The sequence below is a fragment of the Patella vulgata genome, chromosome 7, assembly GCF_932274485.2.
Source record: "Patella vulgata chromosome 7, xgPatVulg1.2, whole genome shotgun sequence".
NCBI classification, from domain to species: Eukaryota; Metazoa; Mollusca; class Gastropoda; family Patellidae; genus Patella; species Patella vulgata.
The window spans coordinates 54647062-54662463 of NC_065885.2; positions in this window are offsets into that span (position 1 = coordinate 54647062).

Below are 15402 nucleotides of genomic sequence, written 5' to 3' on the forward strand. Positions count from 1 at the left end.
TCTAGTACAATATACCCTGTAAATCTGGTTTAAAATATGGCATATTTCTTAAGTTATCGACAAAAAGAATTAATTAGTAAAGTTCTACTTCAATATTATCCAGAGTCTTCAACATTGCAAACACGATTTTTACACAGGCACTTGAAGTGATTAAAATAAAACTTCTTACTATTGCTTGACTATACAGCAATAGCCAAGCAGCAGAATAAGGAGTTTTAGTTTAATCACTTCAGGCGATTACTGTAATATATAGTCAAACCGCAATAAGAAGTTTTATTTTAATCCTTTCAAGTGCATGTTGATTTTTACAAGAGACGAGGTTGCTCATGGCAGAACGTATTTCACTATTGATTTGCACTGTAAATCTGGGTTAAAGTATGGCAAGTGCAGCAGGACAAAAAAAACAACAAAAAAAACAAAAACCAAACAAACCGATAAGACAAATCCGCAGAAAAGACACACACTGCACAGATATTAGTTATCGATAAAAATAATTAATAAGTATTAAAGGAACTAAATCTCTAACTCAGCATTTTCCATAATATTCGAAATTAAAAACACAATTCAGTATTTGTCTATTTCAATCAATATTGATGATGTTTTCTTGCCGTGAATATATAGGATCTTAGCTAATATCCAATATTTCAGACACAATCAACATTTTATAACCAGTACACGAGTCGTGTATTCTATGGTTTCGGGTGCCATCATGAAATAAACAAATAAAAACATATCCTACAAGGCAAATCAGGGGCGGATTCAGAGGGGGAGTTTGACAATAGAGACCATTTATTTCTCAAAAAATTTCAAGCCGAGGGGGGGCGGGGGGAGAGAGATACATTTTCTCAGGAACCTGGCAAACCCCCTCCTGCAAAAATTCCTGGATCCGCCCCTGAATGTGGAAGTAATTAGTAAACGCTGATTCACAAAGGACAAAATAATAATAATAATACAAAAAACACGTAGAACGGACTAAGCAGGCGTAAACGACTGCCGTTCAGTTTGAACTGTTCAATCATTTCACCGAACATAATTGATTAGAAATTACAATACATATCACTTCACATACATTCATATAACACTAATATCTACATTTAGAACCGTTTTCATTTGTTTCAAAGTTTCACAAAATGGAGCCATACGCTCTTTAAGATGCATTATGTAAGAGCTAAATTCGCCCACTTTAGGTACGTCGAAGACTAGGTGGTTTTGGGTGACCGAGACTATAAAAGGGCTGGCAATAGGCCCGTAGCTTGTGGGGGGGGGGGCACGAGGGACAGCTTTCCATTGGACGCAGTTCGAAGTCAACGGTCATGTCGTTATATATGAGCCCCCCCCCCCCCCCTCCTCGTCCTCCCAAATGTTGAGGCGCCTCATAATAGATCTCACGATTAACAGGACAACTTGATTGATGGGGCGCCCAAAACGATGGGATGTGTGGGGTGCCTTATCCCGGAGGGGAACCCATAATGATTCGTGGGGCGCCTTATAATGAAAATATATGCATCATTGTCGGGCCGCACATAACGCATAATGCCGAGTGAGATTTGTTGGGCACCCACGACTTGATCAATGGGGCGCCCAAAACGGCAAGATTGGTGGGGTGTCTCATTCCGGAGGGGCGCCCATAATGCCCAGATTGGTGGGCCGCCCACGACGAAATCTACCATAAAAGCCATCTGGAAATTGTAGGAATTTTTCCAGGTCAAATTCACGATGGGGATGAGATTGATCCAAGCCTGCGCCAGGCGTGATATTTTTATCTTCAGAATTCAAACAAGTCGCACTCTAAAACCGATTCCGAACTTTCTTTTTTTATCATAAATTATTATAGGTACACTAAAGTCGTATTCCTTCCTTCAAATTTTTATAGTGTTCATATCAAAATATCATAATACGCCAATATCGCAAAATCAGCCTCAGGTGCAAAACCCTATTTTTCAAAGTTGACTTGGAGAGGGGTGGGGGTGCGTCTACGGTGCCGTTCGTCGTGGACCGTTAAGTGTAGGCACATCGGCGCACCCCAGAAGCCCTTGCCCCACCAACCCCAACATTTTTGGGCTAGCTAAAGGGCCTGCTGGCAATGGTAGCCTACTTGACGATCGACTATTTCTAAGAAATCTAACTGATATTTTTAATATATTCATTTTCCATTATCTGTTTTGTAACTATTATGCAAGAACGAACAGATCTAATTCTTACATACTACATCTTTAACTTTACGTTACGTCAATGTAATGTTTTAAAGTAAATATTATTTGTATAATAATGGCGATATATTTTGCTTAAAGTAGCCAAGTCTCTAACTCAGTATCATCCGAAGTGTTCGACATTGAAAACACGAATATTTGTCAGTTTAAATCAACATTGATGTTGTGATCTTACTGGGAAAAGGTGGGCTTCTGATATCCAATATTTAAGACAAAATAAACATTTTTACCATTGGTACACGAATCGTGTACAATATAATGCGTTTCAGTGCCATTTGTAACACGGGACTCAAAGAACGAGGCTATAGACATATTCCACAAGTCATGTCAAACGGTGACGACATATTCTTATCTGGAGAACATGCGCAATAAATACTATCGGTGTCGACTGGAATAACCAGACGCCAGAGATTGCCATTCGATTGAGACTTCTGGCGTATTTCGCCGAACATAACTGATTTGAAATTAGCGTAAAAATGGAAACGATTGCATGTAAATCAGTTTATATACATTCATATTACATTATTATGTGTTGCTACCCATTTGTGCCAATTTCTAGGTCCCAAATATTAGCGATTTAGCTCCTTTAATATACAACCTTAAAAATATAATAAAAAAACGAAAGAGTTACTGGGCATTATTCGCATGGGTTCCGGTAATTCTGGAAACATGCAACTTCCCTACGTTGATGTGCTATTATCAGGGCATTGGTAGCTCACAGCGTCAGCATTTGTCTCTATGCAGCATCAACCGGGATAATGAAGAAGGACATAGGCCTATAGGCCATTAAACGAGTAAACGAGTAAACGAATATGCCTCGGTGTTTCATACCGACGCACTTTTTCGACCAACACTTTCCCGGGACCTCCAGGTTAGTGAGCCAACGCCTTAATCGCTGAGCCACCATCGCTCCCATAGCTGAAATATATGGCTATACTCCTTTAACGACAAGAATATGGAATTGCCAAGTTATTTCAGTTTAATAAACTTACCCCTATATTCCATAGTCTCTCTTCCCTATTCAGTCGGAGTAGAAAATGGGACGTTAAACCCTATTTCATTTCATTCCCTTCTTTCCTAATCGGAGCAGCACATTCGCATGGGTCTATCAAATAAATGCAAAATATATACCCCAGACCCATCGTCCATAATATTTCTTTAAATCAGCTGCCCTTCCTCATTCCCATCGTTTTAATGAAAATCCTGTACACATAGTGTTTGAAAGAATTAGGCCAACTGTTTAAGTCATGTTTTTGGATTGAGTCAGGAAATATTCTTATCAATTTGATAAATGTAATTTTCTTAATTGCCGTTATATAAAATTCCTCGTCTTAGTTATCATTGGTATTTAATCCGTCATATTCTTTTAAGCTTTTAGTCACTCTTAGTTCATGGCAGTCGTACTTCATCACATTGCCCTACCAACTTGTCTTCGCCAAGCACGTGGCATACACCATATCAAGGCGTACTTCATCTCGGCCGCTCACCATTGTCAGAACATGTGATCTTTTTTATCGTGAGAAAAGTATTAACTATAATGTCTGATATTGGATTAAACAGATATCGTGTTAAACTTATTTCACATAATAATATAATCACAATGAAAAAACAAAATTGCACTATAGCTTATTAGTTAAAAATGTTCTAGCCGCATGTTAGTTTTTTTTTGCACATGTTTTGGGTCTACCAGGAACGTTTTCCAGCATATTCTGCAGTAAAAACACACGGGAATAAAAATATAGACAAATTGCCCATCTATATAAAATAGACAAACAGCCAAATTTCATTATTGTATAATCCATGCGTGTTGGGGTGGTACGAAATCTTGTCTGGCGAACCGACGAATCTCATATATTTAAGTATTGAGAATTATGCGTTTGAAATTTGCGTTCTGTTCTTATATCTGTAGCCATCAAATAATAACATTTATTTATGATTTAATATTTCATACATATACATCAGGACAAGGAATGTCATTTACATAAACGTTATTATTTGATGGACATAGAGATAACAACAGAGCGCAAATTTCAAACGCATAATTCTCAATACTTAAATATTTCAGATTCGTCGGTTCGCCAGAAAAGCGACGGACTATGTCATCGTCGTTGTCATGTTTTAAACTTTCAGAATGTGTTCACTGGCACTGGAACACCTGTGTTATAAAGAGTCTCCAAGACAAAATTCCAGACGAAATGCCTATCTATATAAGATAGAACAAAACAGTCTAATGACATTATTGAAATCCAAACGCGGCATGGTGGTACGGAACCTTACATGCCGCCATCGTCGTCATGTTTTAAACTTTCGCTATGAATTCATTAGAATTGGAACACTGTTATAGAAAGTACGGAACTGGTCTGTGCTTAAGGGGGTATAATATATTTTTATATTGGTTGTTTATATGTTTACAGTTGGGGTCATTCATAATATAGTGTGGCCTATAGACCCAGGATGGACTCAGAAAACGCCTGTGAGTATGGTTGGCTCAGAGGTCCCTATAAAAGTTAATGTTCCCACGGGGTTTGGGAGTCCTTTTTCAGTTTAGGGGACAATTTAGCCATAAATTTACGTTGATTTCGATGAATCGGTAGGGTTGACACACCCTAAATCTGTGCATTGCAAGAACCGGGTTAGTAGGCCCACGGTCACTCTCCATTAATGCACAAACAGCTACGAGATGTCATATAAAGAATCGAAGTCCAACAAATGATGCGCAATTGTCCAAGGAATAAGATGAGAAACAACTAGGTGAGTAGCGCCTGGGGACCAGACCCCCCCCCCACCACCACCCCCAAAGAAATAAAACACAACAAACAAATGAAATGTAGTTTAACGTTCTCTGCTCCGAACTGGGCTAATGATGACGGGCATACGCCATACAGTGTGCTATGAGGGAAATTTTGCCCGGACAGCGGCACTACGGCGTACTCTTATATCTAATTCCAACTGTCAAGGGATCTATTACGTGCACGCCAATGTGTACACGTGACTTCGGGTTTTCGTCCCATCCGAACAACTAGACAGCTATCCTTGTCAGGCCCTCGGGCCCTGCATCACTGACAAGGAGGACCCACGCCGGAAAATCTGGATGAACTTTCTCGGCCAATGCAGGGATCGAACACCAGACCTTCAGGCTATCGAGCCAGCGTCTTACCCACTTAGCCACCGTGACTCCCACAACAAACAAGCTGAACTATTGAAATTAAAAGGATAACAAGGACGTGATGACTTGTCGTACGTGAACGTACTTAGTAAGCCGATATCAATAGTTAATACCTATATAATATACATGCTTATGTATTTAAATGAATGGACATATTATTATTGTTTGCGTTATTATTATTGTTTACTTCTATGGTGACTTGGAAATAAATAATATAGAATCTAAACCATTGACAGATTAATATGACGGGGTATTTGAGTTCAAAAATGAAATGAAATGAAATGGGGTTTAACGTCCTACTGTTTTGCTCCGAACTGGGCTAATGAATTAGCTCTGTTACATCGCGACATCGCGTAAAATGACATCTTGACTTTTCACAAATTACATTTCTTCTACGTATAATTCATTTTGTGATATAACCAATTCAATAAAATTGAATTTATTGAATATTTTCGCTTATACAGAACATGAAATCAAGCTAGTATGCAAATTAATTCACACGGCACTTTTAGGTGCATTCTTGTATAGGATTAATTACAGTGAGTGAGCCAAAACGGCGTTATTTTCTTGAATGAAGGAGAGAACACATTCTCTGTGCCGGGGGGAGGGGGGGGGGGGTCGTGGGCAATGAATTTAAATGCTATAGTAGGTGCGCCTGTCTGAAATGAAATGGGATTTAACGTCCTACTGTTCTACTCCGAACTGGGCTAATGAAGGCGGGCATACGCCATACAGTGTGCTATGAGGGATATTTTGCCCGGACAGCGGCACTACGGCTTACTCTTATATCGAATTCCAACTGTCAAGGGATCTTTTACGTGCACGCCAACTTGTACACGGGACCTCGGTTTTTGTTCGAAAAGTCGAAAAGTAGAAGTTACGGCAAAATGTGAGGCGACAACGCGCTATACAAGCCAAAATCAACTCGAAAATAGGAAATTAAGAAATAACACACAGCGATAATAGCGCCCCTCGTTTTTTCCTGATTTCTTATTTTCGACTTGCATTTTGGCTTGTATACCGTCTTGTGGACTTTCGACTTAGTCATATTTTTGTATTTATTGATGTCAGTCAGTAAGATTTAAGGCGCCAACACGCTATACAAGCCAACATGCAAATCGAAAATAGGAAATTAAGAAATAACACACAGCGATAATAGCGCCCCTCGTTTTTTCCTAATTTCTTATTTTCGACTTACATTTTGGCTTGTATACCGTCTTGTCGACTTTCGACTTAGTCATATGTTTGTATTTATTGATGTCAGTAAGAAGGCGCCAACACGCATACAGAGCCAAAATGCAACTCGAAAAGTAGAAATTAGGAAATTAACACACCACGTTATTAGAGACTTTTCGACTTTCGCCTCGGAAGTTGTTGTAGTCTCAGTTTTCCAGGTCGCATTTGAATACGTGCAATCAGGGCTCACACTGTATTTCATTCTTTTCCGCCAAAATGGATAATAATTTTTATATAAAAAAAATGTTCATATTTTTTTCAGCCAACTCAGATATTTTATCGGCCAAAAATGTCTGATAAAAAAAACACCTTAGGCTACAACACTTTAATGTATTATATAGGCCTATTATAAAACAAATTTCCCGTACCGATATATACAATATACAACAACCTACATGGGGATTGGGTGGTCTAGTGGTTTAACACGTGCGCGTGAAATCACGAGGTCTGACATTGATTCAAGTGGTGTGGTTTCGATTCCTCGCTTAAACATGACAAGGGAGTAGGGTCGCTTGTCCAACCTTGTGGGTTTTCTCCGGATACCCCAGCTTCTATCCACTGCTAAAGACCCCTACGTGCAAACGAATTATTGAAATGATTTAGTTTGCAACGAGTGGATGTTAAGCCAGCCTGGAGATCGGGTGTTCGATCCCTGCATTGGCCGAGAAAGTTCATCCAGATTTTTCGGAGGATTCCCCCTTGTCAGTGATGCAGGACGTGGAGGTCGGGTGTTCGATCCCTGCATTGGCCGAGAAAGTTCATCCAGATTTTCCGGCGGATTCCCCCTTGCCAGTGATGCAGGACGGGGTGGGGGGGGGCTGACAAGGACAACTGTCTAGTTGTTCGGATGGGACCCAAAAAACCGATGTTCCGTGTACGTAAAATATCCCTTGATAGTTGGGATTCGATATAAGAGTAGGCCGTATTGCCGCTGTCCGGGCAAAATTTCCCTTATGCCGGTCTTCATTAGCCCAGTTCGGAGCAGAACAGTAGGACGTTAAACCCCTATTTCATTTCATTTCTCTTTCTCTCTCTCTCACATCGCCAATTTTTAAATAACTTTTAGTTTGTGTCGAGTGAACGTTACCCACCCACCCCCCCACCCCCCCACCTACAGAACAATATAATTATATTCAGCCTCTACACGCCAGTCTCATCCAAGGATTTCCCTTTTTAACGTTTTGCATGTACAATAGGCCTATTCTTAATTGCAGGTACGGTAATGACCCAGAATCTGAATCCTCATAGAAATTTCATTTTTATTTGTAAGACATGCTTACAATCATTTGAGAATTTTGGCGGTGGTACTGAAACGTCACTAATCGACTCGTTCTTACATTTCCTACCCATGGTGATAATATAATTTGATATAAAATAATAATATACAATCGGGAAAACCTGTATATTTTATATGCGGTATGAAACCAGAGTAAGCCTAAATGAAATTCAATTATCAATGCGCGTATTCTAATGTGACCTTGAAAGTAGAGACTACATCAACTTCCGAGGCGAAAAGTCGACAGCACGACAGCAAGCCAAAATCATAGGTCGCAAATATCGCCTTCAATACTAGACTTTATCAAACAGACCTATTTGTTAACGCAAATTACATGTATTTAAATGCGACCTGGCAAATTGTGACTACAACCACTTCCGAGGCGGAACTCGAAAAGTCGCCAGCACGACAGCAAGCCAAAATGATAGGTTGCTAATAGCGCGTGTTTTTAGTTGTCCTTGTCAGCACCCCCCCCCCACCCCGTCCTGCATCACTGACAGGGGGGAGGGGGGGAATCCGCCGGAAAATCTGGATGAACTTTCACGGCCAATGCAGGGGTCGAACATCCGACCTATACCTCCTGCATCACCGACAAGGGGGAATCCGCCGGAAAATCTGGATGAACTTTCTCGACCAATGCAGGGATCGAACACCCGACCTCCAGACTGGCTTAACATCCACTCGTTGCAAACTAAATCATTTCAATAATTCGTTTGCACGTAGGGGTCTTTAGCAGTGGATAGAAACTGGTCGGGTATCCGAAGAAAACCCACAAGGTTGGACAAGCGCCCCTACTCCCTTGTCATGTTTAAGCGGGGAATCGAAACCACACCACTTGAATCAATGTCAGACCTCGTGATTTCACGCGCACGTGTTAAACCACTAGACCACCCAATCCCCATGTATGTTGTTGTATATTGTATATATCGGTACGGGAAATTTGTTTTATAATAGGCCTATATAATAAATTAAATTGTTGTAGCCTAAGGTGTGTTTTTTTATCAGACATTTTTGGCCGATAAAATATTCCAGTTGGCGGAAAAAAAATATGAACATTTTTTTATATATAAATTATTATCCATTTTGACGGAAAAGAATGAAATACAATGTTAGCCCTGATTGCACTTATTCAAATGCGACCTGGAAAACTGAGACTACAACAACTTCCGAGGCGAAAGTCGAAAAGTCTCTAATAACGTGGTGTGTTAATTTCCTAATTTCTACTTTTCGAGTTGCATTTTGGCTCGGTATGCGTGTTGGCGCCTTCTTACTGACATCAATAAATACAAAAATATGACTAAGTCGAAAGTCGACAAGCCGAAATGCAAGTCGAAAATAAGAAATTAGGAAAAAACGAGGGGCGCTATTATCGCTGTGTGTTAATTCTTAATTTCCTTTTTTCGAGTTGATTTTCGCTTGTATAGCGTGTTGTCGCCTCACATTTTGTCGTAACTTCTACTTTTCGACTTTCGTGTTTTAAAGAGGCGAAAAGTAGAAATTATGAATGGTATTTAAAGGCTTCGATAAAAGACTGATAACAGCTAGGTTCTAAATATGGAAAGGACATGCACCCCAAACTGAATATCGATAGGGATTGTTACCTGATTTGGTCAACAAATATGATATATGTTTTCTAACAAAGAAAAATGTGTATGACCAACATGTTAATTAATCTATAGCTCATTTAACGTATCACCATAACCAGCATATACTTTCTATATTTATGGTTGTGAAGTTAGAATCAATAATATGAAAGATAACGCTATTTTTCCAGCCATCATATTTCTCCATTCTTTGTCTTTATACCCCATATCCTGGTATTGTCACAGTATTTCATAAACAATTTTAATTTGCGTTTCAGAATTAACTTATACCATAGCTTATATTTTGGCAATGGAGAATAATTAATCAAAACCATAGTATTATTTTACATAGATGTTTCTTAGCACAAATTCTTGCCTTCCATATTACTACACCAGGCTAACGAGCCAGCGTCTTACCCACTTAGCCACCGTGACTCCCCGTGCGCCTATCTAACCTGAAGGTTTTCTCCGGGGCCTCCGGTTGTTTATTACCGTTCAATAGATCAGTATGACATTATGGACACGTTGATTTAATTAAGATTATTTACATATGACGGGGGCATAAAGAGAGAGAGAGAAATGGGGTTTAACGTCCACTCGACACAAACTAGGTCATTTCGGGACTAACATATGGTTTAATTTTATTTCAATAATTCGCTTGCGCGTAGGGGTCTTTAGCAGTGGGAGGAAACCGGAGGACCCGGAGAAAACCCACGAGGTTGGACAGGCGACCCTACTCCTTGTCACGTACAACCGAGGATTCGAAACCACACCAGTCGACTCAATGACAGACTTTATGATACAGCGCGCGCACGCTAACCATTCAGCCATCCCCCCCCCCCCCACGGGGGCATAACAAAAGGTAAAACATTAAGCTTATAAATGTTATTTATGTCCAGGATTAACGATGCGGCTAATTAAATTCATTGATGTTATCATTAATATAATTGATTAAGTTTAAGGATTATCTCCTAGATTATAATAGATTAAGTTATATAAATTTTTTATGCTCCTGGTTTTAAAAACGTGTGGGGAATTAACTTGTTTTATGTTCATCCCTGTTAGTAATATCGCTTTCTAAAGAAGCTGAAATAGATTTTGACGATTTGATCTATGACTTACAGTCCTGTAGAAATTCGGATTTTTCTTAAATGGCACCACGGCTTATCTTGTTGTTTTGTCATAATAGGATTCATTGTTGGGCGATCTATTGGTTTAACGCGTGCGCGTGAAATCATAAGGTTTGTCATTTGTCATTTAGTCAAGTGGCGTGGTTTTGATTTCCCGCTTGTGAGTGACAAGGAGTAGAGTCTCCTGTCCATCCTCGTGTGTTTTCTTCGGGTCCTCCAGTTTCCTCCTAATACCCCCACGCACAAACGATTGTTGAAACAAGGTTAAACCAAATGTTAGTCATGGAATGACCTAGTTTGTTGAGTGGACGTTGAACCTCATTTTCTTTGAGAGGACGTCGAACGCCCGTAACTGGGACTCTTCGGGCGACCGCCGATTCCTGTTAATTAACCGCCGACGACCACCGATTTTTTCTAACCCCCCCCCCCACCCCAAACAACATATAAAACACAAACTTAAAGTTTTAAGTATGACTATTATTTCCACCACAGATTCTAAATATTTTAGGGTGCGTATACAATGAAATGAAATGAAATGGAATTTAACGTCCTACTGTTCTGCTCCGACTGAGCTATTGAAGACGGGCATACGCCATATACTGTGCTATGAGGGAAATTGTGTCTGGACAGCGGCGCTGCGGTCTACTCTTATATCTGCCAAGGGGTCTTTTACGTATACGCCAATGCGTACACGGGACCTCGGGTTTTCGTCCTATCGGAATGACTAGACAGGTGTGTGTAAAATAGCGGTATTTAATGTCCGCTTTCACCGAGGTGATATCGCAGGCAGGCACGACCAGAGCCTTGTATTATATAGTCTTGCCAACTGACGTCATGGGCGTCATTTTGTTACCCATTCTTACGTCGCAGATAGAGCTAAGATAGAGCTTAGATCTGGGAGGTTGAACAGGCGACCCTACTCCTTGTCACGTACAACCGAGGATTCGAAACCACGCCAGTTGACTCAATGACAGGCCTTATGATACAGCACGCACGTGCTAACCATTCGGCCATCCAACCCCCATTTTAGATCTGGACAAATGTATATTTTTATGTTCGTTAAAGTAGACAATAATTTCAATAAATCAAATAATCACAATATGTAAATTTTATTGACAATATCTATTTTTTTTATTTTTTAACATTAAAAATACCGCAATAATCGTTTGACTACTACAGATTAAATCGAATAATGATTATCCCTAGCCGAAAGAAGTAAGGGGAAGATCTTGTAACTGGCCCTGTCCATCCCATTTCCGTTTCCGGAGCATATCACAATTAAAGATAATAATGTAAACACATCAACCAATTAGTTTGTGTCTTTTGCTAATCAGAAACCTTTCGGATTTAATTTGATCATTATTGTGTTTCCTTGGAGACAGTGAGTTGTGTGGTCAAGTGATCTAACACGTGCGCTTTGGATCTGTCATTGAATCTGTCAAAGATTAAACGTGACACGGAGCAGGGTCGCCTGTTCAATCACGTGGGTTTTATCTGGGTCTTCCAGTTTCCTCTCATTGTTCGACCCCTACTCGCAATCGAATTTATGAAAGTATACCATACGTTAGCGAACTAATAATGAGTTCTGACAGTTCTGCATAAGATATATTGTCAATATAAGAGGCGGGAACTGTGTAACATACCGCAACACTTTATACCATAGGCTACCGACGACTTTTTAATCGAAAAACACCTAGGCCTACTTGACTACGATTAGGCAATCAGAATCGGGACACGGGTTAGCCAGACTCTCTGGGCACGACTGACAAGGGGAAGCCACTGCGGAAAACTCGATGAACTTTCTCGGTCAACATCAGAAGCAAACCCGCGACCCCCAGGCCTGCGACCCAGCGTCTTACCCACTTAAACACCGTGCACCCCCCCCCCCCCATTAATCTGGTATTTATTATTCTCTATAGTGCTGTCATCCAGATCGTATAAAGCTATCGAAATTTGTTTTACTCGTTCCTTTTGTCTATTGTTGTCCTCTGCCAAGCATAATTAAAATTGCAATGGGGTTTGCTTCAACGTCCGCCTACTTGAATGCACTGAAATTACTTCATAAAATAAAATTCCACACGATCTATACGGACAATGATTTGAAAATTGAGCTGTTGTCACCATACTAAATTTATAACGGTAAATCTTGAATCGCGGTCTTGTTGGTGTTCCAACCATATCTTAACGGCTATCGGTGATATATGCATGTCACGTGTCATCGGTACATTATTATTCAGTTTATCGGAATATCCAGTGTTATGCTGTCAATGGTTTAGTCAAGTACATTTAACTGATAATGTTTGTTTTTTGGGTATCAGATTGTTTTTCCCCAGTTCATTTTACACCCGTGACCGTGAACATATCCAAGCTATCGTTTTCATTATCTCTAACATCGAATATTCCACTCTATAGATCTTTTGAAGATCAAGCGTCTAAAATTGTATCTTTTTTCATAACTATTTAGTTTTTTGACTTCGCCCTCGCTTTTTCTACCCTCTTAGTTTTATATGATTAACTGTGAAGGGTGCGTGACGGCTGGCTCTGGTCATAATGATAGTTTAGAGATGTAAATCTTGCATAAGCCCTTTTAAGATGCGCAAAACATCAAAGGAAACCTATATTTTTCTCACATTGTTATGATTGAAATAATCTCTGATGAATAAATCTAGGATTTCTTCAAAGGGATTATCCCACGAATGCTAGCTGATTGGGACCTTTCGTATTGCTTATTCATGTTTTCCACGACTGTCTTGTAATAAAGTTTGATGTGTTAAATTCATTTGGAAAGTGTGACATTCCATTGATATTCCATTGTCGATTTCGACAAACATTAATTTATACCACCACGAGAAACAAGGCATGATTTACTTTTTACAATTTATTCCCCAGTGGTATTGTTTGTAACATGTTCTTGTCTTCGTTTGTATTTAAATTTACAAATATATGATGATGATTGCTGGTCGCAGGGTGCCACCATTGTTTTACAATTAATTTCTTGTATTACTTATTGCGTTTTAATCGGTAATATTTATTCAGGTAGAAAATAACGTGACGTGCATCTTTCGTATACACAGGATGTGTACAGGATTTTTTTTATAAAAATTTACGAAAACAACAGGATGCTTACAATTATAATTTATAGTCATACTATTTTTATAGAATCTTTCAATAAACATTTTCCTAATAATGACAATTATGAGTTTAATAGTCATACTATTTTTATACCCCCACATTTTCCTGTGGACGTACTGCATATTATCGTCGCCCCTGTTCGCTGGTTATATATTTAATATTTCGACAAACATTTTCCTAGTAATGACAATTATGAGTTTAAAAGATTATAGTGCATTCTGCACACAGGCAACTGTCTACTTCGAGAATAGGTCTTTGTCCTAATTGGCCGAACTGTACCAAAAATAGTATACTATTTTGTAGTGTGGTTCTATACCCGCAATGACTAAATAAACCTTTTCAACGATATTAAATTGAAGCGGAATAAATATTCCTCAAAATTATCAAAGTATACTTCGAGTTTTCAAGCGGGAGCTAATTGTAGACGAACATTACCTGGTATAAGCATAGTGGTGCTCTTAAAGGACAAGGAGGGTTGGATGGCCGAATGGTTAGCACATGCGTGCTGTATCATAAGGCCTGTCATTGAGTCAACTGGCGTGGTTTCGAATCCCCGGTTGTACGTGACAAGGAGTAGGGTCGCCTGTCCAACCTCGTTGGTTTTCCCCGTTTACTCCGGTTTCCCCCCCACTGCTAAAGACCCCCACGCGCAAGCGAATTATTGAAATAAAATGAAACCATATGTTAGTCCCGAAATGACCTAGTTTGTGTTGAGTGGACGTTAAACCACATTTTTCTCTCCCTCTCTCTCTTAAAGGACAATATTGGTGTCAGTCATTATCATATATGTGATAGAACTCGTTAAACACGTTCCAAATATTATTTTAACACAGAAATCATTGCTACGATAGATGCTTAATGAAGGTTTCAACAATCGGAGGTGACGAACGCAAAAGGAAAACACGAGTTATCCTTCTATACAACTGACTGAAGTGGCAGTGATAACAGATACACGGGCGAATTTCTGCTCACTAATAATTCCTTCGAAGACCAAAAGTTGTTATGTGTAAGTAAGTAAATTTATTGCATAAAAACGCCCACGAGGAGCAGCATACAATTACAAAAATTACATAAATACAATACAACAAATATACATGTAACAAATAAACGAACATTAATACAATGCAACAAATATGTGAGACTGTAAGAGGATATCTGACAATTTAAAAAAAGAATTGGCGGTCACTGGGTAAGAGAAAACGAGAAAAATAGAAACAGTCCATACATTCCCTTGTTTTTATTCATTCTATACCTTCTAACATGGTAATGCACATACTCCTCGCAGTGTTTCGTTTGATTGTACCTAATCCCACTAAACACTGCTTTAACGAAAGCAAATTTCTGTTCCAAATTATGACTGGTCAATGGTTCGATTAACAACCAATAACTAACTGCGTTACAAAAGCATTGCGCTTAAAACAGAGCACGGACTTTTGCTATTTTTCTTGGTTTTTCTTATCTAATTGACAACCAATTGTTTTTTGAATTAACTTGAGTGGAAAATTAAGTATTTTTACTCAACTTTAATAAAAAAAAAAAACTTTGAATACGGACCCAGAAATAATTATTATATAGTTTCATATAGGATCGGCAGTTGATTTTTTCCATGTGTAATTTCCTATTGAATGCTGTTAGAAACTATTTTATTTATTTTTATATAAAAAAAATA